The sequence below is a fragment of the Corvus cornix genome, chromosome 4 (genome assembly GCF_000738735.6).
Source record: "Corvus cornix cornix isolate S_Up_H32 chromosome 4, ASM73873v5, whole genome shotgun sequence".
Classification (NCBI taxonomy): domain Eukaryota; kingdom Metazoa; phylum Chordata; class Aves; order Passeriformes; family Corvidae; genus Corvus; species Corvus cornix.
In genome coordinates, this window is record NC_046334.1 from 64493752 (window position 1) to 64499751 (window position 6000).

A 6000-nucleotide genomic window follows, 5' to 3' on the forward strand; every position below is an offset into this window, starting at 1 on the left:
TAATTATCCTAAGAAAATTCCACATATGGAATATTCTTTCTCAGAACAGACTAGTCCAAAGCCACCTTGGTCACCATTAAAATTTAAAAAAAATATATCAGAAGAAAGTAAAATGTAGGGACTGTTTTTCATTACCTTAATAAAAGGGGATATATGACCTCCCTTCCCACCAGTGAAGGAGCCCCAATAAATATTAAACCTTCTTTGATTACTCAGATCCATATAAACCCGGAACACTACCCAGCACTGCCCATTCATGAAGTCCTGTACATCCTAAGCAAAGCAAGTTTATTTCCCAGTTATTTCTCCCAATCACTTCTCCACCACAGGTCTTCAGCGGACCTGAATTTGTTCAGGACCAGCCTTGCTACACACACGTATCAGGGTCTAAACATTAGTCTCATAGGCACCAAGCACCACCAAATGAATCTCCACATCCACTCAGCTCTCCTTGCCAGGCCAGAAGAGGCTGATTGGACCTCTCACTGTAAAGGAGAAAGGATCCAAGACTCCCCCTCAAGATGGGACACCACTACAACATAATAACAGGATAAATGCCGTAACCGAGAAAATAATGTAATATGAAATACCTAAATAAAGCTTGCAGGAGAAGAACTGGACAAGAACCCTGAATATTCTCATCAATATACACCTATTTCAGAACCAACTTTTCAAACTAATCTAGCTCCAAATTAAATCAACAAAGTTTTGCTTTCACAGTCAGGAAACAAAAGGGAGGAGGGAAGGGAGTCACTATGTATTTTAGAGTAAAAAAATCTTCTCTCTCTCAGTCTTTCACAAACATTTTGCCGCCAATACAGCAAGGGAAAAAAAATCGTCTGCCTTCACACCCAGAATCGAATGTCTCCTAACAAAGCCAAAGGAGGATCCTTACCTCATACGGATTAAGACACCACTGAACCAGATGCCATTTTTTCAGACACACTTTTGGTATGTTTCATTTAACAATCCACAACCAATTATTCTCATTATCAGTTGACCATGATTTTGCAGGTGCAGGAGGTGGAGAGAAATGGAGTGCTCAGGGACTGGATATACATCAAGGTCATGACTGCACACAGGCACACACTTCCCAGGAGCAGCATTACGAGATCTGACCCAATCACCGGTACGTGTGCCTGTGGTCTCAGGTCTGTTAGCTGAAAATGCCTTAACTGAGCATGGGAAGAAGCTACGAAAGAACTAATCATGTGAATGTTATGTAACCACTAAGCTTGCTTTTTAAGTTTGAAATGTTCTGTTTAGATTCTCCTTCTAAATTAGCAAGTTAACTCAACCATACCATCTAAAGCAAATCCTAATAGTTTTATCCCATTCTGTTTCATCTCCTTTTATTTAAAAAAGCAGAGCATAAGCTCTTCAGGGCAGGCACTGCATGTCTATTAAAAAAAAAAAAATTAAAAATGAGTGAACTACCTTTAGTCAGAGGAACAAATTTACTACCTGACTGTTAAAAAGGCTTACTTTTCTTCAAGTCAGTGTTAAGAGTGTTTGTAAGAACCTGCTTCCTCAGCCTGAGGAGCAGAGGTTATAATACTGTTTTATTAGTTGGCATTTATCTAGTTTACCTGAGCCTTGACAAAAACTGGCCAAAATAAGTTTGCTTTTGGAGAGGAGGCCCTCCAAAAGCACAAAAGCTAGTTATTTGCTGAACTTCTGAGCTCCTGACAAAGCTCCTTTTTTGAATGTTTCCTTCCTTTTGAGTGTTAGAATCATGGAAGGAGAAGAGAGAACAGGGAAAATCTCCAATCACAAATCAAACACAGATATCAGTAAAATGCAACAAGCTACAAAGCTGCTGAAGAAACTGGGAATGGATAGTCTACATATAGACTCTCTATTTAAAAAACAGTACCCCATAATAAAGAAATAGTCCACTGAAGTATTCTATAAGATTCTAAAACAGCTCTCAAATGTAAGAAGATTTAATACATTACTACACTTGACATACAATACTTCGAAAAATGCACGTGAGAGAATTGTAAAATGGCTACTAAATGACTCCCTTTAATAGCACAAAATTTGTCAGGCCTGTAACAAAAAGTACTTCTGCAGCTGATCAGCTACTGACACACCACTCTTCACCCCAAAATACCTGAAGATAGCAAAGAATGACCTCTTTCACTATAGCGTATGCATGAATTATGCAGTGGTTGCTAAAGATAATCAAATGCCTCTCACAACATCAATAATCCAACTGTCAATCAAAAATTTATAGGATCAAATTAAGAAAGCCTGATGGAATGCATTACTGAATTAAACCAAAACCAAACGTAACAGAAAGTAAGATCTATTTCTATAAATAAGCATATTAGAAGAAAAAAATGCTAGGAGTCCTGCAGCAGCACTGGACAACTAAGTGACTTGGTTTCCAGTTCCAGTTAAAGTTGACACAGTTACAGGTTTCCAAACTGAGACTCCCTTGCGGTGATAGACTGCCAAAGCACCCTTAATTTCACTATCACTCCAAAACATCTGACAGTGCTTCAGAGGACGAATTCAGATGCTATAAAGCATGTGCATGGAATAACATACCTTCCAGGAAGATTCCATTAGAAGTTGCCCACTTGCATCCCAGAACAAGACTTAGCCTGTACTCTAAGGCAGAATTTAGCCTACAGTCTTAAAAAACCTCCAGATAAGATGTATGAAAACCTCAATTCAAATATATTTGTTAGCTCTAACAGGGTTAGCTAGAATTACAATACTGGCACATGAGCTTTTAGTTTGAACCATAAATACATTCATTTTTAAACTATATTTGATCTGTTTTATAAAGCAGGTTCAAGTATACATTATTCTGAATAATTACTGACACACAAGATAGGACCATTCCTTTAACATCCTGTTTCATTCTGTCTTTTAGACAAGTTTTGGAAGAAACACCTAACAGAACACTAGCACGAGGATGTGCCCACCCCATCCAGAATGGCTGCCCTAAAACCAGGTAAGTGACAAAAGCTGGAAACTACATGACAGCAATGAGAGCATGCGAACAAGTAGAACACACTATGCTGTGCAGCAAACACTCAATTCAGGGGGAGCTCATGGTTATATTTTACATATTTTCAAAGATTAAACATTTAAGTTTGTTCAGCAGAGAATTGGCTGATGACTTCTCTTATGCACCAAGGGAACTTCACAATATTCTGGGTAAGATGAAAGCAAAGCAAGTCTGGTTACTACTTTACAGCTATTAATGTGTTGCTTACTCTCCATCCAGCCAAAATAAACATTGCACCTAATTTAGAAGTGATCTGCCACGTAAAATACAGCTTTCTTTCTCAACTTCATCCAGAAAAAACATCTGCTAGTCTTTCACTTATAAAACCAAGTCGTGTTTTGACCATCTACCCTTAACTATCAAATTTTTACATGCCATTAAGGCGATTGTATTTTCACAACAGCAAGAGCCATGTAATGATGCTTTAAGATTTCACCTTTGCAACAAAATTATCACTGAACTTCTATGTAATGGCAATTTTCATGTCACAACCGTTGGAAAGCTATTGACAGTGTCAAGAAAGAGGTCACTGAAACCACTATGGAGGAAGCAACACCAACTTTTAAGGAGCATTATGGGGTATAAGCATTTACCTTCCAAAAAACTGAGCACAGGGATTTACCTATCCTCAAAACCGTATTCCAATATGCTTACTGTTTGATTGATCAAGGTCTCTGCTGCAGGCTTATTCATCCACCTGATCTGTTTGTTTAACTGACTTAACTCCCCACTTGCCCATCAGTCTTCAGAACCACTTGTACCACACTACAAAGTGAAATTTGACAAATCACATACACATCTAACAGTAGAGGCAAAAAAAGATCAATTAAGACAAAGTTACAAATGCATTAAGTCACATGTTGTGTGCATTTACAAAAGTATGCATAACATGTAAGCAAGTGTAATAGACAGATGTATTCTCCCAAAAATTTAGTGCTGAAACACTGTATTTAATTTTCAAGACATGAATACCTTCAGAGAGACTGAGAAATTTTATTAGGAACTACCTAGTCTGAAAGAAACAAGAAACATGAAGTAGGTAGACTAGCAGTGATTTTGGCTTTTAAGATAAATTTCAAAAAGATCCCATACGGTCTGATGAGAACCAAAGTTCTAGACTACACATAATGACAAGACACAAACATCAAAATATTGGGGGTAGTGGAACCACATCAATGTCCCATTTTGAGCATCACTTCACTGCTGGTTTTATTTCCCTTGGCATGATGTTTAACAATACCTAGGAACCTGTGCCTGTAAAAGCTTGTGATCTAAGATGTAAAACAAAACAAGATGCATCTTCTCGCTAGAGGTTTAGTTAGAACAGTGTTGAGTGATGACTTGCAAAGTTGTAAATAAAAACTTGCACACTTCTTTGCCATTATGTGCATCATTCTTCTGGATATTTAAGTCACATAAAAGCTACTGTCCCAAAAGGAAATTATGCCCAAAGTAAGCATCAGATTAGGACAGACATACAGACATAGTTAATCTAAAGTACCTTGGAATTTGGGTAGCCAAGTATGAAAGAGTATGAACCCAAGTTTTAAAGGGGTGTGGGGGGGGAAAAGTCAACCTAAACCACCAGATTGTTGACCCAGCAAAATAGATGGGCACAAAACTACATGGAGAACAAAATAAACCCATTTGTTATATCATGGTATTTCGGACACACTACATCACAAAAGCCAATTCTTTAATTTCCCCTTCACATGCTCAACAAGTTTATGAGAGCAAGAGGAAATGGAGCAGGTGGTATGACATGCTCATGGAGGCCTGAAGATGCTGTCAGCAGGAAATGCTGCTGTAAATATGATACCTGAACACAAGCTCTGTGTTGATAACAAAAAACTTGAGGTAACCTTTATGAGAGAAAGGAACATGAACTTATTTGCTCTTTTGCTACTTGAACCAATACGATACCTTTTGAAGGGCTTAATCCTTGAGTATTTTTTCTTGGGAAAAAAAAAAATCAATGAAACTATACAATCTGCTCCCAATAAATTTCACCGTAATATGAAATAATATAACAGATCTGAATTATTCCGAGGCACCAGAGTGCCAACCACAGTCCAAGCTACAATGAACCTTCTATGCTTAATAACGAAGTTGACTACCGCAAAAAGGGCTTAATGGTGGGAAAAAAAAAAAAAAAAAAAAAAAAAAAAAAAAGAGATATACAGGTGTATTTTTGCTTTCTCAAGGCCTGCCCGCCTATTTCTTACAGCTCCTCCATTAAGGTGAGACCCCGGGGATGGGGACGCTGGAGCCGATTTCAGGACAAACCCCAGAACGACACGGCCCCGCGCAGCCGGCGCGGCCCTTCCCCCACAAAGGGTGGGGAGCCGAGGCCGCTGCCGAGCCCCGCCGCCCCCTCCCCGCCGCCCCAGGGCCCAGCCCCGCGACCCCCGCCGGAGCCCGAGCGGGCCGGGGGCACGGGGGGATGGCGCGGCGCAGCCCCCCGGCTGCCAGCGCGGGTGTGCGATGTCACCGCGCCCGCCCCGGCCCCGCTCACCTCGCCGTGTCCCGCCGCGGCCCCGGCGCCGCCCGGGGCTCCGTTGCCGCCGCCCGGCGCTGACAGCAGGGCGCCCACCGCGCCCGGCGGGGCGGGGGCCGCTCCCACCGCACCCCCGGCCTTGCCCAGCCCGCCGGTGCCGCCGCTGGGTCCCGGCCCACTGGTACTGCCGAGGCCGCCGCCCCGCTTGTTCTTCCGGCGCTTCGCTCCGCGCTTGGCGTCGGCCGGGACTCATGGTGCTGACACCCGGGCACGGGAGGAGGGAGCGCCGGGGAGGAGGAGGAGGTGGGGGGAAGGGGCGCGGAGTCGCGCCGAGCGCCCGGGGTGGCGAGGCCGGGCGGGGCCGGGCGGGGCCGGGGCTCCCCGGGCGGCACGGGCGGAGCGGGCTGTCACGGCCGCGGGCACTCGCTCGGCCCCGGCGCCGCTGGGCAGAGTTACCGTCCAATATGGCGGACACAAG

The 6000-nt window shown here is 43.0% G+C and overlaps 1 protein-coding gene across 2 annotated transcripts in view; it reads right to left on the reverse strand.

The window, feature by feature from the left end:
* Window positions 1–5762, reverse strand: part of FAM193A (family with sequence similarity 193 member A) — a 78150-nt gene extending 72388 nt beyond the window's left edge. For both annotated transcript variants that reach the window (XM_039551126.1, XM_039551125.1), the window contains exon 1: window positions 5541–5762. The gene's annotated coding sequence lies outside the window, so the exon portion shown is untranslated. The remainder of the gene's footprint in view (window positions 1–5540) is intronic.
* Window positions 5763–6000: the final 238 nt, after the last annotated feature.